At 39.4% G+C, this 27011-nt stretch overlaps 1 long non-coding RNA gene across 1 annotated transcript in view; it reads right to left on the bottom strand.

Annotated features, from left to right (window-relative positions):
• The window catches only part of LOC122725337, a 103272-nt gene that overhangs the window by 1486 nt on the left and 74775 nt on the right, over positions 1-27011 (bottom strand). The window contains exon 2 of the long non-coding RNA XR_006352725.1: positions 2152-2290. This is a non-coding gene — a long non-coding RNA (uncharacterized LOC122725337). The remainder of the gene's footprint in view (positions 1-2151; positions 2291-27011) is intronic.

Raw genomic sequence — 27011 nt, 5'->3', positions numbered from 1 at the left:
GTATGTTCATACAGCTAATAAGTGTCAGAGCCCAGCACTTTCTATTGCACTGCCTATACACTGAGAGAAATAATGTGAAGTACTAAATACTCTTGGGAATTTAGAGAGGGAGTCTTATGAGTAGTCATATAAAAATTTTAGCCCTGGAAGTTTATAGCCTTAGAAATCATCTACTGATTTTTTCAACTATTGACCAGTTAAGCTAGCTTTCTCCCCACCACTCTTTTTCTTTTTTGGCTTAAAAATATTGTTAAATGAGATGGCTCTTGGAGAGGAGAAGAGAGAGGAATGTTGGGGGAAATTATGATGATGTAAAAAAAAAGGCATCACCAAAAACTTATAAAAATGAATTTTATGAAAATCATTTTGTCTAATTCCTGTATTTTACAAATAAAAACTAAGTGTTGGGGCAGCTAGGTGGCACAGTAGATGGAGCACTGGCCCTGGATTCAGGAGGACCTGAGTTCAAATACAGCCTCAGACACTTGACATATACTAGCTGTGTGACCCTGGGCAAGTCACTTAACCCCAATTGCCTCATCCCCCCCAAAACAAAAAAACCCTAAGTGTCACAAGTTTTTGGCAGAACAGGATTTATACATATGGAAAGAGAGGGCAAAGGCATTCCAAATATGGCTTATGGGGGAGAGGTGTGGCAGGGTAGAAGATCTATAATACCTTATAAACCACATTTGATCTACAGTAATTCTGTAGGTTTAGGTATCCTCATTTTATAAATGAGAAAAAGTTTAGAAAAGTTTGGACTGGTTCAGTGACAGCTTGTGAGGTTCAGAGTGTGACCCTAACCAGGGTCTTTTGACCCCTGAATTCTATGATCTTTTTACCACATCATCATGTAGACGTTCCCCTATGAGATTATCTTACTTGGTGGACCGTTAGAATATATCCTGGGGAATATGGTAGAGGAGTGAGTGGGGTGACCAACGCCCACAGTCTTCTTCCACCATAAATACCACCCATGCTGCCCCGGCTGTCCTTGGCCATTTGCCTAACATATCACCTTGTGGCGTGTTCTATTTCATCTGCTACCCAATGCTACCCCATGTAGCTATCAAATCCCTACCACCCTTTACTTTTCATTTCCCTATTTTCTCTATATTCTTTAATCACTGACTGCTTAGGAGTCAATGATCTCCTCTCTCTAATTCCCATTGCTCATTCTCTCATTCTCTCCTCAACCCTCCTCCCACGTCCCACTCCACCTCTGCCCAGATCTTAACCACTGTGCCCTCTGGAACTCCAGTTCCATGAGGAACAAACTTCCCTTCATTCTGGAACTTTCTTTCCATCTACTTGTTCTCACTGAGACCCAGCTTCCTCCGAGTGGTGCTCCATCTCTGGCCCTCCTCTACAGCACCTGCCGTCACTTCTCAAACAACCTACTAATCCTCTGGAAGGAGGAGCTGGAACACCCCTGTGCCCTGCTGCTAATTCTGAACTGCCCCTTATTTACCATCATTCAGCAACCTGGCCTCCTTCATTCACTGAGTCAAATTTCTCGCCCTATCCGTGTCATGAGAGGCAGCATGGCGAAGCAGAGGACTGCACTGGGGGATTTTGTCACATAAGAATTCTCCATGCCGATAAAATCGCAGGCCTGGTCCTATCTATACCAGGATGGCTACTGTATACTGGCCCCAAGTCCTTCTCTCTCCTTTTCTAAAGGCTTTTAAGCAGACAGCCCACTGTCTTCTTCTTCTGCCTATTTCCTGTCCTTATGTCAGGATCAGAGGACCTCAACATTCATGTTGGTGATCTCACCAGCCTAACCTCTAAGTCCCACAATCTACTCCACCCTCATCTCAGTCACGTGGGAATTGTTGCATCATAGTTCTCACCATTGCTCACAACTGTTTCACTTTCTTGATCAAAAACTCTGACATTCCTCAGTCTGACCATAACCTTTTCCTCTCTTCCTGCCCCTCGCCCTTCCTCAAACCACTCTCTGTCCTCAAAATGATTTCCAATCCCTCAGTACTTTCCCAGGTCGTTGCCCTTACTCTGATTTCTCTTTATTCCCCCATCTTGAACATATAATTAACCAGTCCAACAATACAACATCCACCACTCTTAGATCCTTTGTCTTACAAATACTTATCCCTTGCCCACTCCCATTGTTAGATCACTTACCTTCCATCTCTCCCCTCATAATTGTGTGGCTGGGCCGTGCTGGAGGAAGTCCAAATGTGCTGACTGGGTCCGATGTAAATCTGTTTTCTAATGCAGCAGAGTTGTCCTTTTCTTCCTCCATAAATGATTCTCAATCTCACTCAAGACAGAAGAAATTACAAACATTTACTCTTTTCAAGATTTCCATTCCGCTCCTGATCCACACTCAATTTGCTGAGAACTTCCAAGACCATTCACCATTACCTTTTCCTTCTCTTCATGTGAAAACGCCATGACATCATTCCCCACATCTGCTTTCTTCCATTCTGATAATAAGTTGAACTCTCTTGCCAATCTGCCTACTTCTCCAGCAGACTGCCCCCTCTACCATCCCTTTTCTCTCTAATCTTTAATATCTCCCTATCAACCCATTCCTTTCCTACTACCTTCTCACAGCCTTACAAAACCTTCACTAGGCCCTATCATCCCCTCAAATTATTGTCTTCTAAGGTCTCCTTCCTTTCTCAGCCAAGTTTCTACTTCCTTTCACTCCCTCCTCAACCCCTAGCAATTCTGCTTCCTACCCCATCTTTTGACTGGAATTGTTCTCTCCAATGTTATAATGATCTTAGACAATTGGTAAATGAATGTAATGGAATATTATCACAGTGTAAGAAGTGACAAAAGATGACTTCAAAGAATGCTGGGCATATGAACACAGAGGTGAACAGAATCAGAACACAGATACTATAACAATAGCTAGTATTTATAGAGCACTTTAAGGTTTGTAAGTTCTGTACACATGGTATCTAATTTTATTCTCACAACCACCTTGGGAAGTGGGTGTTATTAGTATGATGAGGAAACTGAGTCTAATAGAGGTTAAGTGACTTGCCTAGGGTCACACATCCAGTCAGATTCTGAGGCGGGAGTAGAACTCAGCTCTTCCTAATTCCAAATCCAGAACTCTTGTCCAATGCACCACTTTGAAAGATTTAAGAACTCTGATCAATGCAATGACCAACCATGTCTCCAGAGAATATCTGATGTTACCCACCTCCTGATAGAGGTGACGAACACAAGATTCAGAGACATGTTTTTGAACATCCATGGATTAATTTTGTTTGACTATGTTTATTTGTTGTAAGGCTTTTATTTTTTTATTTGGGAGGAAGAAAGAAGGTGTGGAGGGGCTATCAGTCATGATGGGGTGAAAGGGACCGTTATAGCATTTTAAAAAGTATACAGGGGCAGCTAGGTGGCACAGTGGATAGAGCACTGGCCTTGGATTCAGGAGGACCTGAGTTCAAATCCGGCCTCAGACACTTGACACTTACTAGCTGTGTGACCCTGGGCAAGTGACTTAACCCCAATTGCCTCACAAAAAAAAATATATATATATACAGAACTATTAACCAGAAAAAAGTGTACAGAAAAGAAAAAAGCTCAATACTATTTTGTTTTTTCCAATTACATGTAAAAACAACTTTTAATATTCATTTATTTATGTAATTTTGAGTTCCAAATTTTTCTCCTTCCCTCCCTAAATTCCCCCCTCCCATAGTAATTAGATATAGGTTACATATGTGCAATCATACAAGACTATTTTTAGAATAGTATTTACTTTTTACAATTACATGTAAAAATAATTTTAACATTCATTTTTTTATAAAATCTTGAGTTCCAAATTTTCTCCCTCCCTCCCTAACCCCAAGAAATAAGTTCATAAAGCAAGAAAAACAGGACAATTTTGAAAGTAATGTGTAGAGTTTATCATAAATTTTTTAAAAATCAAGCAATATGAAGTGGAGACTCGTGTTTTCATATACGGCCGTCTTTTATGTTCTGTTATGTGTATATAAATGGAAATGTTGCTTTTTTGTACTTTTTGATGAAGAATTCAAAACTATATGTAGTTATATGAAAAATGTTCTAAATAACTATCCATTAGAGAAATGCAAATTAAAACGACTTTGAGATATCAGCTTACACCTATCAAATTGGCTAAAATGAAGGGGAAAGTAACAGATGTTGGAGAGAATATGGAAAAATTGGGATACTAATTCACTGTTGGTGGAACTGTGAACTGATTCGAACATTTTGGAGAGGAATCTGGAATTATGCCCAAAGAGTTTATAAAACTTTGTATATCATTTAACCCAGGAATACCACTATTAGATCTGTTTCCCAAAGTGATTAGGGAAAAAAGGAAAAGAATTTAAATACTATAAAACATAAAAGATTTGCATGAAATAATGAAAAGCGAAATCAGCAGAACCAAGAGAACATTGTACACAGTAACTGAAATATTGTTCTTAGAACAACTAAGTTATTTGGAGTATTATAAATACTTAAATCAACTAAAAAGAACCTATGAAGGAAGATGCTAGCCATCTCTAGAGGAAGAACTGACAAATAGAAGTATGTATGGTATGGCTTTACATACATATATATATGCACACACATATACCTATTTGTGTCTAATGGTAGTCTTCTGTAGGGTAGGGTAGGGAAGGAGAAAAAAAAAGTGCACAGCAGAGAACAAAAGAAAACTTAGAAGGAAGCACGGAAAAGCAGGGTAGCTTTGAAAATTATGTATTATTACATAGTTTTCCCAAAAAAAAGTAAACTGTGGAAATGGAGATTCATGACTTTATACTGAATTCTCTTTATATGTTGTGCTGTGCAGTATTGTTCAATGAGCAATTGTGTATGACTTCACTACTACCAGCAATGCAATGATCCAAGACAATCCCAAGGGACTAATGAGGAAGCTTACTATCCACCCTCATAGAAAGAACTGATAAAAAGAACACTTGTGAATTGTACATATATAACCTGGTTGTGATCTTGTGGAGGAGGGAGGAAAGGGAGGGAGGGAGAAAAATTTGGAACTCTAAATCTTATGAAAATAAATGTGGAAAACTACCCTTACACGTAACTGGAAAAAATAAAATAAATGTTTATTGCAAACAAAAAAAAATATGTTGTGCTGTGCACGTGCAAATGTTCCTTTTTTATCTTTTTGTATTTAAGTTCAAGATGAATAAAACATTTTTTAAAAAGAGGGAGGCAGCTAGGTGGTGCAATGGATAAAGCACCAGTCCTGGATTCAGGAGGACCTGAGTTCAAATTTGGCCTTAGACACTTGACACTATCTGTGTGACCCTGTGCAAGTCACTTAACCCTCACTGCCCTGCAAAAAAATAAAATAAATTATATATATATACATATATAAATCTGAAAAAAAGAAGGCCTTTCACAACCTAGCCCCAACCTCATTGTGTCTTATTTCCTTCTCCATGCTCTATGATCCAGTCAAATTGGCCTTTTATGTGTTCCTCATACATTATACTTTGTTACCCATCTCTGTGTCTGCACTGGCTGTTCTTCATTCTTGGAATGTACTCCTTCCTCCCTTCTGCCTCACAATTTCTCTCTCTTCCGGACACAGCTCAAGCACTACCTTCAGCAATATGCCTTTCCTAACTCCCCCCCCCAAAAAAAAAAACCCAACTGAACTTGCCCTTCCTATCTTGTATTTTATTTTGTATTTATACTACACACACACACAAACACACACACACACACACACACACACACACACACACACACACACACACACACATATATATATATCTATCTTTATTTATATCTGTACATCTCATGTTCCCTCTTAGAATATAAACTCCTTGAGAGTAGGGATTGTTTCATTCTTTATACACACACACACACACACATATCCCCAGTGCCTAGCACATAGTAGGTGTTAATAAATGTTGGTTGATCGATTAAATGCTGAGGAAATATCTTACAGCGTATTCACATGAGAATAGCAACAGCCTCTTGGGACCACTGCTTTGAAGCAAACAAAACAGTCTATAAATTATTATCTCCACTTTTCTATTTTGTAAATACAATGTACATTTAACAAACATAACTACCTACTATGTACAATGTATTGAGCTGGTTTATCTGAATAAAAATTTAAAGTACATGGTAATAGTAATTTCCATTTTAATGAGGTTTGAAGACAATTCAGATAAACCAAAGCTCCTCACATAGGATTCTTCCTGGAAAGCAAAACCTTGTGTTATATTCTATTTAGAATTCCCAATAGTTCAGCTTGGTATAGAACCAATTTTCTTTTCATGATCTTCAAAAAATAAAATGAAATAGAGCATGTTTAACCAATTTAAGAGTCTACAACAAAAAGTCTAATAACAGCATTCATATGACATCTGCTAATGGTAAACCCTTTTTACAAAAGGACATCCTTGATGGATATCTACTTTGTAAGGTCTTTGCTATTTATTACAAAAAAAAATGCTTTTGTTAATAATCTTGTCTATATGGAGATTTCCTTTTTGTCTCTGACTTCCTAGGGAATATGCCTAGCATTGTACTCTCTGCATCAAAGATTACTGACATTTCAGTTACTTTCTTAGCTTTCCAGAATGTGTAAATGGATCGACAGATCGACTAAGAACCCCTCTTTCTGCAATTCCTCCAACACTGATTATTTCCTGCCCTTGTCATCTTTGTCAACTTCTGGGTATGAGGTAAAACCCCAAGAGTCATTTTGATTTGCATTTCTCTTATTATTAGTGATCTGATGAATTCTTTCAGATTGTTACTAACAGTTTGTACTACTTTTTTGTTGTTGTTTTGTTTTGGTGAGGCAATTGGAGTTAAGTGACTTGCCCAGGGTCACACAGCTAGTGTCAAGTGTCTGAGGCCAGATTTGAACTCTGGTCTTCCTGAATCATGGGCCAGTGCTCTATCCACTGCACCACCTAGCTGCCCCTAGTTTATACTACTTTTGAGAACTGTTCATATATTTTTATACATTTTTGTTCATATTTCTTTAGACAATAGTTTACGGTCTATGCATCTTGGATATCAGACCTTCATCAAAGCCATTTGACACAAAGATATTTCTCCTTATTTAACTGCTTCCCTTCTTAACCTAATTCACATTATGTTTTGTTTATGCAAAAACTTTTTAATTTTATGTCATTTGAAACTACCTATTTTATCTTTTGTAATCTCTATCCCTTGTCTCAAGTTGTTAAATGCTTAGGCAATCTTTACCTAAAGTCCTTTCCAGGCTTAACATTCTATGACTAAGTTCTCCCAAATATGGCAAATATTAGTGGATAAAACAAAGAAAATAGTTTTGGCATATAGGATTCTTTGTAAAAGATACTAACTGTAATAGGACTTAACCTATAATTATAATTGGACCTTAAATACTCATTACAGAGAGCAGGTAGGTAGCACAGTGGATAAAGCACTGGCCCTGGATTCAGGAAGAGATGAGTTCAAATCCGGCCTCAGACACTTACTGGCTGTGTGACCCTGGGCAACTCACTTAACCCTCATTGCCCCACAAAACAAACAAACAAACAAACACTCATTACAGTGGACCCTAAGGAGCTCTACTTAGCAATATTTGGATAGGCATATGTTATATGTACTTAGAAGTAATAAAATCTCCTTACTCTTAAAATATCCTGTAGCTTGCTTGCATTTTTCACCAATGCAAATCTCTTGCACGATTAGCTCAAATTGGTGGGGTTTTACTTTACTCAGGAAACTTAGAAAACATGACTCTTTTTAGTATACAGCTTCCTTTAGTGTTGTTCTGAATAGACTTTATAATAACCACTAGAGGGTGCCACAAAACAATCAGGGAACTTCCCAGCATTGATGCCTCCTATGTATTCCCAAAATTTAGGAAAAGAAACATTATCAAGTTTGTTCTGGTACCTTACAGACTATATGTTTTTTGTAATTCTTGGCTTCATTTTATCCCAGATAATGCTTATCTTTGTTGATTCAATTTAGCCACAGAGTACTGTGGTAGGCATAAGACACAAGCTTAAATAATAAATCAATTAACAACTATTTATTAACTACTATGCAAAAGACACTTGTGCTAGGCCCTGGGAATACAAAAACCATTAATGAAACAATATCTGTTTGCAAAGAAGCGGGTGTAAGTCAACCAGAGTGCAGAATACGACATACATTTTTTAAACATGGTCAATTAAGGAATTTATTTTGCTTGACTATTCATATTTGTTACTAGAGTTTATTTTTCTTTTCATTTTTCTTTTTTCCTCAGTTTGGGGGAGTGAGAGTGGAAAAAGAAAAAAATTGCTTGTTTATTGAAAAAAAGTTTTAATTTAATTTTAAAAAAGAGTATAGAATGTTTATTAAGTCTATAATTTTAAAAAAGAATAGAGATCCATCATCTCACTCATGTTAAAATACCAAGCCTCTGGTTCAGAAGGCTGTCTAGGAACATAGTTTCTGTTTTACATAGTAACAGCTCACATTTACATAGTGTTTTAAGATTTGTAAAGCACTTTATAAATACGTATTATTTCATGTTATTCTCATAACAACCCTGGAAAATAGATATTATTGTTGTCCCCATTTTACAGATGAGGGAACAAAGGCAGACAGAGGTCAAATGCTTGCACAGGGTCACATAGCTAATAAAATGCTGAGGTAGAATTTTAACTCAGGACTTCCTGATTCAGGGTCTAACACTGTCCATTTCACCACCTAAGTCCAGGGTAAGTGCCATGCTATTATACTACTTGCTAGAACTGATATTAAAAAAGGGGTATAACCAAATAAAATTTTATCCAATGAAATTGTAAATATTGCTTCCCACAGTCTCCTTCAGTTAACAGCTTGGTGAATATTGTCTAACTGCTAATGCTTTTTATTTAAAAACTTGCAAAATGTATGAATATAATCTCTAACAAAGATCAGATATCTTAACATCAGCCTTCTTATAGGCATGTGAGGATGTAATAAAATGATCATATCTTTTTATACCAGCTAATCAAATGTAATTGTTACAATTATTATTACTTTGCTGTTTTCTCCTTGTATTCATCATAGCCAAATACATAATTATAGCATAGAATGTAATTTATTCTTTGGCAGTGTAGCAATTACAAGCCTAGCATTTTTGATGTAGGCTTCCCTTTTTGGAATTGATGTGTTTCATAAAAAGTGCTATGCACTAAAATACTTTAGTGTTTTGAAACAGTTTTGAAACAGTGCGGATAAATAACTTTACAAAAGCATTGGAGGGCCTAGAACTGTCTTAAATCCCTATGGGGAATAATAATTCTCCCTCACATTTGTTTATGAAGCAATTTTCTGTTGGAAAAGTGCTTTTAATCTTAGAGGAAGCTAAGGAAAACAACAGAGCATGCAAGCTGGTATTACTGAAGCACAAAAACTGAAAAGAGACAAAGAAGAGATCTAATGGATGAGAGTAACAAGATGGGAGACTAGACATTTTCTCCAATCCCCATGACCTTTCTCCAGCCTCTCCATAACAGAAATTATGCACCAAAGATAAAGCAACTTCAGCTGTTTCCGTGCCTAAATCACCCAGAATTCAAAAGAAGGCAAAAACAAAAGTTCAAAACCCCAGGAACTGAAGCTTACTGACCCTGAGCTCCCTCGGCATCCCTCCCTCATCTCTCATTCTGCTAGCAGACCCAAGGACCCAAGAGAGGCCTACATCAAAACCCACCCTGGTATCCTAATCCCCTCTCCCTCTTTCCCGTGCTATGGAGACCCCAGCTGCAGGCTGCTGGTTTGGGGTCAGACAGCCAGCTTGGTCACCACCATTCAGGAGCAAAAGCTTGCCAGGGCCTGCAACCCAGAAGTACCAGTGCTACAAAGTTCTGAACTGCCAGTGCTCAGAGAAAACAGGTTCTGGGCCAGAGAACTGAGAAACAAAGGGAGTGGGGAAGGTAACCAGGAAAGGATGGGTGGTGTGGGGGAGCTGTGCGGCATTCCGACAGACCTGAGGGAAGGAGCATGGCATCCAGCTGGGGCAATTTCAGACCATTCAAAAATCAGTTGGGGCAAAGACCTATATAAATGATAGTTGTTGTTGTTAGTTTTCTTTACTTCCATATCAATGTTTACTCATATTGAGCTTACTCAAAATAAGATATTTTTCAAATTAAGATGATCATGCCTAGGGGGCAGCTAGGTGGCACAGTGGATAAAGCACCGGCCCTGGATTCAGGAGGACCTGAGTTCAAATCTGGCCTCAGACACTTGACACTTAACTAGCTGTGTGACCCTGGGCAAGTCACTTAACCCTCATTGCCCTGAAAAAAAAAAAAAAAAGATGATCATGCCTTTTATTTCTTACTGTGCAATAATATTCCATTATATACTGTAACTTATTCAGCTGTTCATTCCTCAGTGTCAACACTGTTTCTAGATGGTACAAGCTTTTATACCAGCAACAATTTGCTATGTCCAAGGCATTGTGGATATTATACAGTCCCGAACCACAGGAATCTTACAATCATGGAGGAGATGAGCCATGTACACAAATAACTATAACTTGTCCCAAAGACGTTGGAGATGCAAGAGGACCAGGTTCCCAGGCAGGTCCTTCCAGTCTCCACTGCCCTGGAAGAGGAGGCAGCTAGCTGTGTGACATACTTGCTTTCCTCCCCATCTTGCACCAACCAGAGGGGAGTGAAGTAATGACCAGCAGTCGTCACTTGCCTTGTGGAGGACAGTAGAAACCAGACTAGCACCAGGCCTAAGGCCACGACCAGAAAGTATCAAGGGGCAGAGGGACAGGGATGGGAGCTGAGGTTGTGAGAAGAACTTGGGCCCAAACAACGAACATGTGGTTGGTGAGATGCCCGCATTTCTCCCCCTCCACCCACTCTCTATTTACCTAAGCACTCCCTTCCCTTTTCTCCTTTCAACCAGTAAGCAGGGCTTGGGAGGAAGGAGGAAACATGATTATACCATCTTCATGAAGGCTAAGACAGCTGGTATTGAAAAGCCCTTTGAATTGTTTATTCACTTTTCTATGTGACTTGAAACCACTACCTACCATGATCTTGTCTGCTTAGAGAAATGCAGAGAGAGGTTAAGAGTGGAGAAAAACCCAACAGGGGAGAGACTTTTTTTTCCCTCAGTACAAGCTGGGGCGAGGGTGATCAAGACAATGAAAGAGAGTTTCTGCTATTTTTATAATTCCCAGAGTGCATCTAGGTCTATTTAGATCATACCTTAGGCTTTTCCTTTAGGAGTGTGCAGGCAGGGGAAAGGGAGAAGAAAAGGGAAAGGGTGGGAGGGGAGGAAGGGAAAAAGATAAAGGGGAGAGAAGAGAGACTTATAAGGAATCAAGCAGATAACTGAGCAGTGTGGGGGTTGAGGCTGCTTTTCACCTAAGGGAACCTTGGTGATGCCACATTGTAGGCTGGGGCTGCTGCTACACAGGCTCACACACCCTGACTTTTTGTATGAGGACCACTCAGACACCCTTCCAACGGGACTAAACAAGTTGGAAAATGATTTAGTATACAGGGAGAGACAGAGTGGTTTGAAAGATTTAACGAAGAGATCACTTCCAAGTGGAAGTGTGAGAGAGTATCAGGTAAGGCTTCATAGAAAAGATCACACCTATGCTCGTTTTGAAAGAAGAAGGTGCCAACTGCTGGAAGCCCTAGGGGAAAGGAGGGAAATACATTCTAGTTATGGGGATGGGTTCATTGGAGCAAAAGCAATGGGGGCAGCCAGGTGGCGCAGTGAATAAAGCACCGGCCCTGGATTCAGGAGGACCTGAGTTCAAATCCAGCCTCAGACACTTGATCCTTACTAGCTGTGTGACCCTGGGCAAGTCACTTAACCCTCACTGCCCCGCAAAAAGAAAGAAAGAAATGAATGAATGAATGAATGAGTAAATAAATAAATGGATGGACGGATGAACGAATAAATAAATAAGTAATGGGTAGCCACCAAAGGTTTTAGAGTAGGGGAGTGAAATGATCAGACATACACATTAGGAAGACAGTACTGTGAAAAATGGATTATACTTATAGTTGTCGGGTGACAAATGTCCACAGTAACACAAAAATAAATATCCAATAAGGGGGCAGCTAGGTGGCGCAGTGGATAAAGCACCAGCCCTAGATTCAGGAGGATCTGAGTTCAAATCTAGCCTCAGACACTTGACACTTACTAGCCGTGTGACCCTGAGAGAGAGAGAGAAAAAAAAAAAGATACAATTAACGGTTCAGGTGAAAAAGACCTTTGGGGTATGTATGTATGTGTGTGTGTGTACATAAGTATATAAGTATATGTATATTTTATTTGTATATAAAACACACATATCAGTCAACAACATGATGGGGATGTGATGTTTAAAATCTAAATGTGTGGTTGCCTTAAATTAGAAGCTTTAGCACCAGTCTTTGGGCATTAAGCATTTATTAACACATACTAGGTATTAGTAAAAAGAAAAACGCCAAAACAAAACAAAACAAAACAAAACAAAGTAAAAAGAAAAAGCGTGGAGTTCAGAAAGTTAAGAAAAGGCCTATCTAGCCTAGAGTTCCAGCCTGGTCTGGTTCTTCCTCAAGTCCTCCACCAGGAGTCTGATTCAATCATGAACTCCTCCAGCAAACTAGGTGTGGAAGCTTTTTATAGGTTTAGAGCAGAGGTGGTCCTTACACACTGCTTCAAGCTGATTGGCTAGAGTCATCCAAATCCATTGGTTCACTGGACTTGAAGGTGGTCTCTTGTTGAGTTCAAAGTCCTTAGCTTCTGAGAACAATATCTCCTTAAGGGCCAGCCAGGTGTGGTTACAATCTAATTAACTTTAAGTAGGCTAATCAACAAAGTCAGTCACTCTCACTTAATTCAATCAGCTTAGATTAATCTCCAGGTGGGCCTTTTGAGTATCTGCCAAATCCCATTATTTTCTCACAGGGAAAACTGAACAGTTAATGTGGTCTTCTCAATTTCCTTTTTTTTTTTTTTTTTAGTGGAGTGTAACGATTGGAATGACGCCACCTGCTGGAGACTTACTGTAGAAGAGTTCTGCCCATGAAGCAAAGGTCTTTGAGGGCAAGACCAGGCTTCAGGAAGTGACGCGGACTAGTGGGAGGAGGAAGGAAGAGACTGGCGCTTGGTCTCACTCTCTTTCCTTGGGACTCTGGTGGAGAGCGGAGCTAGAAATGTGCTCTCCCTTTAATAGATAGGAATCTAGGCCTTTTTCTCTCTCTTTACCAAATTCTTATTCTCCTTAATAAATGCTTAAAAGTCTAACTCTTGCTAAAGCTTATAATTTATTGGCGACCACTCATTAGATATTTTAGACAGACTAGCTAGAATTTTAGCCTTAACAGATGGCTGACCACAAAGAGGAAAGCTAACCCTCAGTCTTCTTCTGATCTTCTGGTTGGGTAAGAAATTTCCCCTCCCTCTCCCTTTAACTGCTAAGTACTGGTGTACTGGCTGTGTTTTCCTTTAAATTTTTTCAAATGGACCTTTTAAACTCCCTAATTATCCTATTTTTTATTTTAGTCTGTTTAACCAGACAAATGGGAGATAAGATCATGTTAATGCTTTGTTTTTGTGGATTTTCTATTTTTCTTTTTATTTTTGTTAAAAGAGCCAGCAACTTACTCACACAAGGAAATATCTCTCCCTCTCCCAACCATGCTTTTTCAGAGAAACCTGAAGAGATTCCTGCAGCTTTTCCCAGTTCTAACACTAATTGTTGCTCTAATTTTGCATGCCTGGAGGCAATGACCCACCATCTAGAAGCTTTTAATCTCCTAGCACCTGGAGGCAAAGTGGGGGAAGAGGAATCCAGGCCTGAGTTCAAAATCAAGTGTGATTCAAATTGCTCTGGTCCCTCCCCTCCTCTCCAGACCCCACCCTCTACTCCTCCCATGGCCAAGCCCATAGCTTCCCCTGCCTGGGAAGTCCAGAGATCTGATGCGCATGCTCAACTTTCTCTAACTACATTTGCAGATTCAGGCTCAGCCCTTCCCCAGCCTGGCTGTGCTTCTGAGACAACCTTAGAAAACCCTTTAAATTCCAGATATGCTCATTTTGTTGATAATTTTGCTAACCTGCTTTTGTCTTTCATTAGTAATCTTATAAAGCATTTGTATGGTGAAAAGACTGACAGACAATATAGAGGGGTTAAAGAAGAAAAATTTAAGCTGTATAAGAATGACAATCATCAACATAGTTCAAGACTCTGCTTCTTTTGCCATGGAAGGGTATATATTGTACAGAAATGTAGAAGTAAGGGGAAAGGTATTGATATGAGTGTTGGGGATTTTAGATATCAGAATCAAAAGTATTCTGAATTCACTCAGAGTAATAGTATCAGTTCAGAGGTTACATAGGATTTCTATGCTATTATATATACATTTTGAAATTAATGGTATGGGTTTATTTTCATAGAGATTTTCATGCTTTGAGATTGTGTCTTATACTTAGTTTCTAAAACAAGGAGAATATTTGTAAAGCTTTTTATAGTCATATGATCAAGTTTATATTTTATAATACTCTTATTAATATTAAGTTCATATTCATTTAGATTTCCCTAGTTTGAATTTCATTGTCTTTTATTGTTCCGTGTGTATTTTTTTCTATTTATTCATCTCTCTAATTTTGAAACATTGCAAGATGGTTTTGATTTCATAATACAATGTTAATTCTAGGAGTATTGTGCTCCCATATTCTGAGTTGTTTGTTTTTGTTATTTTTTCTCAACTGATTATTTGATCAAACTCTTTAAAGCATTTCCCTAGCAAATTGTTTGCCATGGCAAGTGTAAATTGATTCTAGAAGTATTATTTTTGATAAGCATATTCCAAAAAAAAAAAAAAAAGAGGGGAACATTTGTAAAAGTTGTCTTTGAGATTGTGTTGTGCTTTAACTTGTATTTAAATATGTTCAGATTTTTCAAAAAAGTAATTGTATGCTAAGTAAAAAAAGGTATTATTTGAAATTGTTGCATAATTATATATTATATTCTGAGTCAAGATGTATTCACATTTTTTGCAATCATTTATTATCCTCAATTTTTAAATCCATATGAGACTTGGATTATGGGAACTTATCATTTAAGACATTAATTGCCTTTATTCTGAGTTATCAGATGCCAGTTGGCCAAGATGCCATCCAATCACAAGAGGAATACATGCAAGAGCAGACACTGAACTGTCACATGAGGGGAGACATGCATGAAGTCAAGGTATGGCCAAGGGAACGGCTTTTGACAAATGTTGAGGTTGGATTCTCTTGGTTTAGTATTTTATTTTATTTTTCCCCACAATATTGTACAGATGGCTGGAAGTATTGATCCCACCCATCTCACTTCTACACCTGGCTTCTATGCTCCCTCCTATATGCCTGATGCCATGGACATCTCAATCCCATGCATCTGATTAAGTCTGACTCAGTTTCCTCCAATATGTTCGGTGGCATGGACGTATATTCCATCCACCTATTTTAAGCCTGGCATACTGTATGGGCAGTACATATTGCTCAAGTGTGGGAATGCTCATATCCCATCATTTCTCTGTTCTTTTATGGTAACCCCCATAATTATCTCAGGTGTCATGATAAATAACAGTGTTGAATTTGGCCTTGACATCTGTTACTAATTATATTAGATTTTAAAATTTCTCATAATGGCATGAGGATAATTAGGCAGATGATGCAAAAAGTGATGAAACAGATAAAAATTATTTTAATAATTAATATTGCAGCAATTGTCTTCTCAATTACCCTCCATAAGGGGGGGACTATAGTAATATTATAATTTTAAAGAATGTTTCAATTTTTGTTTTATTATATGTTTCATGTGTAACAACTAAGATTCTGAATTCCCTTAGACATGTTTTTGAGAACTTTCATTGTTTGATTTTATTATTGACAAAGCTATTTTAAAGTTGTGTTAAGCTCAATTTTGTAGGAAATTTCCTGGCTGATTACCAGTATCCACACATCAACCCCTGAAAAGACTTCCATTCCACGACTACACCTAGAGGACATCTGAGAAAAGACTTTCAGAGACTTTAAATGAACAGTTTTGATTTGTTGTTTTTGTTGTTTTTTTTCTCTTTCTGTTATAATATACACCATCTGTAACATGTATTCTCTGCAGAGGCCCTCCCTTTGCAAGACCAATGTCAAAGCGTCGGTTCATGAGGACAAAAAAAAAAAAAATTGCCCCTCTGGACAAAACTTTCCTCTCTTCCTTTTCTATATTGTTGTTCACATATTATTAGTTAGCAATAGTTATTATATTGTTTTTACTGTTCCGTCAAGGAAACATTTTGTTTCTTGAGGAACAACAGGGGGGACTGTAACGATTGGAATGACGCCACCTGCTGGAGACTTACTGTAGAAGAGTTCTGCCCATGAAGCAAAGGTCTTTGAGGGCAAGACCAGGCTTCAGGAAGTGACGCGGACTAGTGGGAGGAGGAAGGAAGAGACTGGCGCTCGGTCTCACTCTCTTTCCTTGGGACTCTGGTGGAGAGCGGAGCTAGAAATGTGCTCTCCCTTTAATAGATAGGAATCTAGGCCTTTCTCTCTCTTTACCAAGTTCTTATTCTCCTTAATAAATGCTTAAAAGTCTAACTCTTGCTAAAGCTTATAATTTATTGGCGACCACTCATTAGATATTTTAGACAGACTAGCTAGAATTTTAGCCTTAACAGGAGCAATGAGGGTTGAGTGACTTGCCCAGGTTCACACAGCTAGTAAGTGCCAAGTGTCTGAGGCTGGATTTGAACTCAGGTCCTCCTGAATCCAGGGCCAGTGCTTTATCCACTGAGCCACCTAGCTGCCCCAGTTACTGTGATCTTAATGTCCTTTAATGGATGACAATCCTGCTATCTTCTGCCCTCCTGTTCTAGGGAAAGTCTGAAGTTTGGGGTTCAGTGAAATAAGAACAACATGCTGGACTGATGCTTCAGCAAGTGGTTTACTGATACAGTGAAGTCAGGGGAGGAGGTAGGGACTTGGGGCTGGAGTCTGGACACAGCCAACACTCTCAAGGAAATAAGCAACAAAGACAGAAAAACTCAGATTTACCTGGTCATACTCACCTGAACAGAGGTGCAGTCACACGTGGTGCTGAGCTGCCGCCCTCAGAGAAAACAATTTGACCCTCAGAGGTTAGTGTACCCCCTTATAGCCAAGGTATTGTGGCCAGCTATGAGGAAGTGATTTCTCTTGAAAGGCTGTAAATAGCTGCAGACACTTCCAGGAATAGGTTTAAACATGCTGGGAATAGGTACCTATGCAAATTGTCACATTTCAGTAGCAGTCATTAGTTGTAGGTGATTTGGCCTAAGAAATTAGTTTATCTGAATTGTCTGGGCTACCTACAATTTCATTTCACACTTGTTCAGACTATACCTGGATTATTCCATTCTAGACATCACATTTTAGGAAGCAATTGAGAAGCTGGAGAAGGAACTATAAAGAAGGGTTAGCTTATAGAAGAGATAATTTAATGAGAACATCAGAGAGAGGTGACTTTATGAATCTCAAAAGCTATCAGGCAGAAAAGGCCCTGTTTTTCTTGGTCCTGGAAGTCAGAATGAGGAACAATGGGCAGAAGATATAGAAAGATAGATTTCTGATCACCTTAAGAAAAGACTTTCTAATGGGCATGCTATTGTATAAAGGGACGGGTTATGTCAGGCACATTACCTATTACTGGAAGTCTTGAAGTGAAGGTTGTATGACTAAATGTAGGGGATGGTGTAAAGGGTATTCCCATTGAGGTGAAGGTTGGACTACATGATCTCTCAGGTTCCTTCCAAGTCTAAGGTTCTATGACTCTGTGGCTTGGGAGGGGAAACAAAGGATAGTAGAGAGATCTGCCAGAAGGCTTTTAACAGTTTATGTTAGAGTAAGGAGACTCAGAATTAATGGCAGTAGTGGAAAGGGAGAGGAGAAAATGGTTGTATGAAATATTTCTGGAAGTAGAATGAGTAACTGTATTTGGGAACTGATTGGATGTGGAGAATACATGAATGAAGAATCACAAATGACTCAGGGTTAAAATACTGAGAGAACAGTGGAGCATCAACAGAGATAAGAAAATTAGGTTTTGGAGAGATCAAAGTTGGATTTTAGACATGTTGAATTTGAGCTCTCAGCAAGATATGAGTGTGGAGGCAGTTAGAAGTGGGGAAGTAGGGTCAGAGGAGAGGTTGGGATTAGAGGCACAGAAGAAAGTGTTGTCTTCATATGGGGATAACAAATCCCAAGGAGTAAATGAGATTGTCAGGAGAAGAGAATAGGATCAAGATGGAGTCTTACGGAAGTTCTATATTCACAGGGTAAAAGGTGGGAGGACCTGAGTCAGACTGGTTCAGATTCAGCACTGAAATAAAGTAAGATGTATGTAGACAAGCTAACAGGTAACAAAAGGGAGTTTGGTTAGAAATAATACAAGAAGAAGAGTCCACACTGAGTCAGCCAGGGCAGCTCCTCTCACTCCAGAATTGCCCTGGTGATGCCAGTCAGAAGCATGTGTAAGATTTCTACTATGGATTATGACTTATTTGACCCTTAAAAAAGCATTATGTGTCATGCCCGAGAGCCCCTGTTTCCTCAGTTCATGCTCCTTTGTGCTCAGGAAACCAGCAAACTATGTCAATGGGTCAGGCCTTAGTCACTGGTATCACTGAAGAGTTGATAACAGCTTCAGTATATAGTTTAGCCCATGTTTCTCCTAGGACACAGAATTCCCTGGTCCTCTAAAAGGAGAGCTGAGATGGCAGCAGTAGAAAACAGGAGAGTCGAGCTCCCCTCAACAAAACTCCTCCAAACAGATCTAAAAAATGCACCAGTGAGTCATTTGTGTAGCTCAGCTTGATAGAGGGGGAAAGCTAGAGGTATCTTGGCATTCTAAGGATCAGTTCAGCCAGGGGCACTGTAGCTTTCAGGAAGAAGTTGTGAGCCAAGGCTCGAGGAGGTCCCGCATCCATACCCATACTCATGCACATCTTGGCATAAGAGATTCAAAACTTTGCCTAAGGGGCAGCTAGGTGGCGCAGTGGATAGAGCACCAGCCCTGGAGTCAGGAGTACCTGAGTTCAAATCCGGCCTCAGACACTTAACACGTACTAGGAGTGTGACCCTGGGCAAGTCACTTAACCCCAATTGCCTCACTTAACAAACAAACAAACAAAACAAACCTTTGCCTAAGCAATAAACTCCCTGAAAATTAGAATGGACAAAATGAAACATCAAAAAATATTCAAGGTGGTGCAGTAGATAAAGCACCAGCCCTGGATTCAGGAGTACCTGAGTTCAAATCTGGCCTCAGATACTTGACACTTATTAGCTGTGTGACCCTGGGCAAGTCACTTAACCCCCATTGTTCCGCCAAAAAAAAAAAAAAAAACCCATGAAAAAAAATATTCAAGTCATGTCAAAAAGTTGAAAATGTAAAAGAAAATATAAAGTATCTCATAGCAAAAGCAATAGACCTGGAAAACAGGATGAAGAGAAAAATGTAAGGATCATTGGCCTATCTCAATGCCATGATCAAAAAAGAGGAAGGAAGGAAGGAAAGAAAGAAAGAAGGAAGGAAAGAAAAAGGAAGAAGGGGGCAGCTAGGTGGCGCAGTAGATAAAGCATGAACCCTGGATTCAGGAGGACCTGAGTTCAATCTGGCCTCAGACACTTGACACTTAATAGCTGTGTGACCCTGGGCAAGTCTTAAGCCTCATTGTCCTGCAAACAAAAAACAAACAAAGAAATGAAAAAGAAAGACAGAAAAAAGATGGTCTTTCAAGATATCTTAAAAGAAAACTGCCCAGATCTCTTAGAACCAGAGGGAAAAATGGAAATAGAAAAAAAAAAAACACCTCCACTGGTCACCTCCTGAAAGAAACTCCAAAGTGAAAACTTCCAGGAACATCATAGCTAAAATCCAGATTTAGGTCAAAGAAAAAATACTGAAAACAGCCAGAAAGAAAGAATTCAAATGCTGAAAAAGCACAATCAGGATCACATGAGTCATCACTATAAAGGAGCAGAGAACTTGAAATATAATATTCCATAAGGCAAAGAATATATACTTGTAGCCAAGAATAACTTACTCAGAAAATGTTATTATAATGCTACAGGGGGGGAATGGGCCTTTATTGAAACTGAGGACTTCTAAACATTCCTGATGAAAACATCAGAACTGTGGAGAAACTTTGAAGTGCCAACACAGGAGTGAAGAAAAACATAAAAAGGCAAACATAAATGAACAACAATAAAAGACTAAACAAGGACAGTTTGTGTTTAAAAAGAGAAAGATGATACATGTATCTCCTCTAAACCTCATTATCAGAAGTCAGAGATTCTTATTACACAAAGCTTGGGAGTGGTCCTGTTATGTCTGAATGATCTTAAGAAAAGAATGGAAAGAGATGGGAAGAGGAATATACTGGCGGGGGGTGGGGGGGTGGGAGGGTGGGGGGAGATGGGGGAAGAAAGGCTAGGGAAAATTATTTCATATAATCCCCATTATGTGTTTTTTTGTTTTTTTTTTAGTGAGGCGATTGGGGTTAAGTGACTTGCCCAGGGTCACACAGCTAGTAAGTGTTAAGTGTCTGAGGCTGGATTTGAACTCAGGTCCTCCTGACTCCAGGGCCAGTGCTCTATCCACTGCGCCATCTAGCTGCCCCTATTTCATATAATCAGGGTGTGCAAGGATATATCTATACCAACAAGGAGGAGGGAAGGTAGGGGAAGAATTGACTGACATTTGAAACTCAATCTCATCTGAACTGGTCAAAAGAAGGAAGGATACACACACACAGTTGGGTACAGAAATATATCTCTTAATAGAAAAATATGAATGAAAAGGGAGAAAGGTCAGGGAAAGGGAATTAAGGAAAAGATAAAGGGAGGGATTAGTCCTAAGCAAAATAAACTCTATAGATGGACAAAAATATTTATAACTTTTTGAGGTGGCAAAGAGGGAGTGCCCATAAAATGGGAATAGCTGAACAAGTTATGGTATATGAATGTGAGAGAATATAATTGTGCTACATTAAATTATTTAAGAATTTCAGGGAAACCTGGAAAGACTTTATAAGAACAGATGGAGAGTAAAGTGAGCAGAACCAGGAGAACTATTTACACAATGATGAATGACTCCAAAGGAAGTAGGATGAGCAATCAGCACAATGACCAACCATGATCTCAGAGGAATAATGATTATTCATGCTACTCACCAGGAGGTAAAGGACTCAGAATGTTTTTGAGATTTGTTTGGAGATTATTTGGCGGGGTGGGATATGGCCAATGTGGAAATTTGTTTTAACTGACTATATTTTAGTGGGTATTGTTTTTCTTCTGTTCTCAATCTGGGGTGAGGGGTAGTCAGTAAAAACAAATTTCCACATCGGCCACGTCCAAAATTTTTTTATCTACTTCTGTATTCCAACTCTAGTCATCAGCCCATCTTTACCCCTTTCAACCCCCACCAGAATCTGGATTTAGCCCTGTGAGGTATCTGGCTTTGATAGGTCAACTTTTGAGCAGAACCCACAAAAAGACAGCTGAGATTATTTTCCAGCTAAAGACACCTTGGAAGTTCATCAGAAGGGGAGCTGAGCTGGGAATGGAGTCCAGCCCCACAATCATGCCAACACAGATACAACCCCAGGCAGTCTGCACCAGAGAAACTTACCCCCAAGCCTCTGAATCAGCTGCAGTGCCGGCATTTTCTGGAACTAAGCTCACAGTCTGGTGAGAGGGCTGAACGGCTAGCCAGGGGGGAGTCTATGGGGGTGTATGCAAGAGCTAAGGAGGGATTTGGATGTCCTACCTGAAAACCATGATCAAGGAAAGAGCTTAGACATCATCTTCCAGGAAACTGTCAGGGAAAATTGCCCTAATATTCTAGGAGCAGGAGGTAAAATAAAAATTGAAAAAATCTACTGATCGCCTCCTGAAAGAGATCCCCAAAGGAAAACACCCAAGAACATTACAGCCAAATTACAGAGCTCCCAGGTCAAGGAGAAAATATTGCAAGCTGCCAAAAAGAAAGAATTCAAGTACTGTGGACCCCCAGTCAGGATAGCACAAGATCTAGCAGTTTCTACATTAAAGGACTGGAGGGCATGGAATATGATATTCCAGAGGGCAAAGGAATTGGGATTACAACCAATCCAGCAAAACTGTATATAATCTTTCAGAGGAAAAAAAATGGGACTTCAATGAAAAAGAGAACTTTCAGGTATTTGTGATGAAAAGACCTGAACTGAATGGAAAATTTGACTTTTAAATACAAGACCCTAGAGAACCATAAAAAGGTAAACAGGAAAAAGAAGTTAAGAGGGATGTTAAGAGATTAAACTGTTTATGTCTGTTAACTGATGTTAACTTCTAACTCATAAGAACTTTCTCAGTATTAGGGCAGATGATAGAAATAAATTTAGACAGAAGGCACAGGTAGGAATTGATTATGAAGGGATGATATCTGCAAAGTATTTCTTTTTTGTTTTTCTCTTTTTGTGGGGTCATTGGAGTTGGGTGATACGTGTTAACCTGTAAATTAAGGAAACAATCAATATGGGAGAAAATAAGGTCTTTAACTGGGGGCAGAGGACCTATAGCTCCTGGTATTGCAAAGCAAGAAGCTAGGAATACCCAAAGATGGGAACCAAGGACAGGGCTTTTATGGGGTAACAGAAAAAAAGGGAACTTAGTGTAAATGAACCTTTAACAAAAGAAACCATAGAACTGCTCCTGAGTTAAGTGCAGAAGCTGCTTAACTCTAAATAGAAACTACTTACTGTAGGTGGACCTTTTTTACATAATAACATAAAGTCCAGGGAGTAAGGTGGGGAACCATTGGGAGGGGATAGTTTGCTTATGGGGAGGTGGGGGAGGTCCATAAGTCAATCAAGAGTCTGGAATTGACAAAGATTGGTTAGCCCCAGGCATTTCATTTTCCTGGGAAGGAGGAGTGGGTGGGGATCAGTAAGTTCTCAGTAAATTTATAGTTATCACATGCCTGGGGTCCTGCAGGGGGTGAGTGCCTTGTGTCTGAGGCCGGAGTTGGGCATGGGTCTTCCTGGGTCCAGGGTTGGTGCTTTATCCACTGTGTCACCTATCTGACCCATGATGACATCTTTAGGGTAAAACTGAAGGGTGAGAGGAATGCACTGGGGGAGGGGGAAGGGCAGAGGTAGCATGGAATGAAATCCCATATGAAAGAAACAGGTATGGGCTTATGGAGTGGTGAGAGAGACAGGAGAGGAGGAGGGCAGCAAATGAACTTTACACTCAACAGAATAGGCTCAAAGGCCTTAATCTCATCATAGTTGGCTCAAATTAAAGGAATAACATACACCTCCAATTGGGTGGAGTAATCTATTTAAGCTGGGCAGTAAATGAGCCTAACACTCATCAGAATTGGCTCAAAGACCTTAATATCATCAGAATCGATTCAGGGAGGGAATAACATACACACTCAATTGGGTGAAGTAATCTATCTAACCCTGCAGGAAAATAGGAGGGGAAGGGGATAAGGAGGGAGGGGCAAAAGAAAGGAAGGCAGATTGGGGGAGGGGGAAGTCAGAAGAAAATCCCTTTTGAGGAGGGATAGGGTAAAAGAAGATAGATAATAGAGTAAATATCATGGGGAAGGGAATAGAATGGAGGGAAACAGTTAACAATATTAATTGTGAAAAAGAGAAAAGGGAAACATATTTGTACAAACAATATTTATAGCAACTCTTTGTGGTGGCTATGAATTGGAAATCAAAGGAATGTCTATCAATTGGGGATTGACTGAATAAGCTGTGGTATATGATTGTAATGGAATATTATTGTGATATAAGAAATGACAAGCAGGATGATTTCAGAAAAACCTGGAAAGACTCATATGAACTGATGTATATGGAAGTGAGCAGAACCAGGAGGACACTGTGCACAGTGACAGCAGTATTATTCTATGAGCAATTGTGAATGACTTGACTACTCTCAGCAATACAATGATCCAAAGCAATCCCAAAAGGCTAATGATGAAGCATACTATCCACCTCCAGAGAAAGAACTGATATTGATTGAACACAGACAGAGTACTTGTGGATTGTATATATATAAAACCTATATCAGATTGGTTGCTGTCTTTTGGAGGGGGGAAGAAAGGGAGAAAAACGTGGAACTCTAAATCTTATAAAAATGAATGTTGAAAACTACCTTTACATGTAACTTGAAAACAAAGAACATGAATAATTGATAGGTCAACTTTTGCCTTACTTTTCTCAGAACCAGGCCTCCATCTCCCTTCCTGGTCATCTCCACACCATGCCAACACTGCCTTCTCCCTACCCATATCCCCTTTATGTATTGTCTCCCCCTATTAAAATGTAAGCTCCTTGAGGGCAAGGACTGTCTGGCTTGGTTAGATTTTTATCCCCAGTACTTAGTACAGTGCCTGGTACTTAATAATATGCACTTAATAAATGCTTGTTTTGTCTGTCTCTCAACCTATCTATCTACTTATTGCCAAGGGGTTCTGTCCAGCCAGGCTAGAATGTAGGCTCCTCCTTCTCATGAGTGCTTATCCTCTCTGATGCAGGCAACTTCTGCTGCCAATCAGCTCTAAGAGATCCAGGAGCTCTTGACTTCTGGAACCCATAGGACCCCTTCAAAGACTAGAAATATCCCACCTCAGGATTGTTGGTTGCTCACTTAGGCTGAGGCAGAGGAGGTAGTAGGGGGTCCAGTATCAGCTAGGTGGCACAGTGGATAAAGCACCAGCCCTAGAATCAGGAGGACCTGAGTTCAAATCTCGCCTCAGGCACTTGACACTTACTATCTGTGTGACCCTAGGCAAGTCACTTAACCCTCATTGCCCTGCAAGGAAAATTAAAAAAAAAAAAGAATTAATAGCATCATTCAGGTTAGTAAGATGTACTCTGGCTTCCATGTTTGCATCATTTCTGCTAGGCTGAGGGAGGGCACCCCAGGCCTCTATCCATCTCTTACTGAAAGTCCTAGAGAAAAAGAGAACGAGAGTTCACAGTGCTACAACAATAGCAACATCTTTCTTCTTTTAAATTGGCATGATATCCCATCTTCAGCAAACCGACTAGGATTCATTTGATACATTTGTCCGTATCCCTAGCACTGGAAAGGTCTCCAAGACCCTGAAGCACTATTCTTCCAAGTGCTTTGCCTGGTGTTCATGTGGAACAATTCCCAATTATCACATTAAAAAGTTCATTCAAGGGGGCAGCCAGGTGGCCCTGAAGCTGGGAGGAGCTGAGTTCAAATCTCGACTCAGACACTTACTAGTTTTATGACTCTGGGCAAGTCACTTAATCCCAATTGCCTTAAAGATCTAGGGCCATCTCCAGTCATCCTGATCTATATCTTGCCACTGAGCCCAGATGGCTCTGGAGGAGACTGAGGTTGGTGACCTTGCACAGCTCACCCTCACTTAAATCCAATTCAGTGCAAGTCAGGACATCACCCTGATGTCATGGTCCTCTTTGGGAATGAAGGACAGACAGCCATAAGGAATCTGATATAGATTTTATGTGTGCATAGTAATTGTGCTCTACATAGTCACCATCATAAGCAAACCTGTCTCTCCTTTTGTTGCACATATATTCTCTCCAGGGCCTGCATCAGAGTTCACAGCAAGTTAGTCTCTGAAATGGTAAGTTTCCATACTTCCGAAATCTCATTAATTTCACCAAAGACAGTATGATGGTAAAAATGCGTGCTATGCTGCATAACTGAGAACATATTAGTGATATATACAATAATTCCAAACCATACCCAGAGTATAATGACATATAAATACTAAACGAATGTAAATAGCTGATTATATTAGACATTACATAATCTTCTTTTAGCAAGTAAACCACATCATCTTATACATGAATTCTCTAGTATAACAGTAGCAGATACTTAAAGTGGTGATTAATTTATCAAAAAGAAACAAGACTTCAATTAGCAAGATTCAATATTCAATGTTTTCAGTGAGGTATCAAGCAATAGGGTTCAATAACCCTTTCTGGTCTTTTTTAGTTAAACAGAACAACATAAAAGAGAAAGGAGGAAAAAAAACTCATTAGAACTCATGGTTCTCTCAAAAAGAGAGAGTAAAAAAAAAAAGAATTCTGGTAGCTTCTGAGGCCCCATGGCCTCACCCACAGCATATACTTAAAATGTCTTTGAAAAGTCACTTAGTTTACAAAATTTAGTTTTAAAGAAAAGCAAAAGAAACAAAAGTCAAAAAACAAAGCAAAACCAAAAACCAAAAATAAAAAGCAAAAGATTTGCTAAGCACCCTTTTGTGCTCTTAAAGAACTTAAAGGTGTGGTGAATTCCAGGTCTTTTCAGTGCCTTTCAAAAGTCAAAACAAAACAAAAACAACAAGGATTAAAAAAAAAATAGGTATAGGGTAGGGAAAGGGTGGGGGAAAATTGAGGTGGGCCAGAAAACTAGGCCATGTGCTTCAGTGCTTTTGCCTGTAGAAGGAAATGCTTGTTAAATTTTAAGGTATTTAAGCTGCTAGAGTTTGGGGTATGTCACATTGTTTTAATTGGTTCCCCAATTCTCTGCATGCCAAAGTGGCAGGGGTTTCTGAATTGTCATTGATCTTTCTAATGGTGTCATAATGTTCTTTATGGTAGAAAATGTGGAGTTCTCTAGCATCAGTTTTGTCTGTGCCACTGATTTTCAATAAGGGCTGATTTAACTGATGAACTACCACATTCAGCTGATGCTGCTTAGCAAATGCTACAATTGTATCATTTCCTCCCCACTTTCCAAATTTCTTTAATTCGTCAACATATTCTTCAAAAGGGAAGTCATTTACTCTAAAAGACTCAAACTCTTGTCTATGGTTAATCATATAAGAAGCAGCTTCTTGTCTATGTCTGAGATGATTACTACAGTGACCTTCTAGCTGGTCTGCTAAAGCCCTAAAAAGGCAATTTCCATCTCCTGATACTTTACGAAGACTGAGTCCCAAAGCATTTAACTGATCAGTGGGATTATCAAATGGGAAC

Source organism: Dromiciops gliroides, chromosome 4 (assembly GCF_019393635.1).
Source record: "Dromiciops gliroides isolate mDroGli1 chromosome 4, mDroGli1.pri, whole genome shotgun sequence".
Lineage (NCBI taxonomy): Eukaryota > Metazoa > Chordata > Mammalia > Microbiotheria > Microbiotheriidae > Dromiciops > Dromiciops gliroides.
This window is presented reverse-complemented; position numbering and strand designations above follow the sequence as displayed.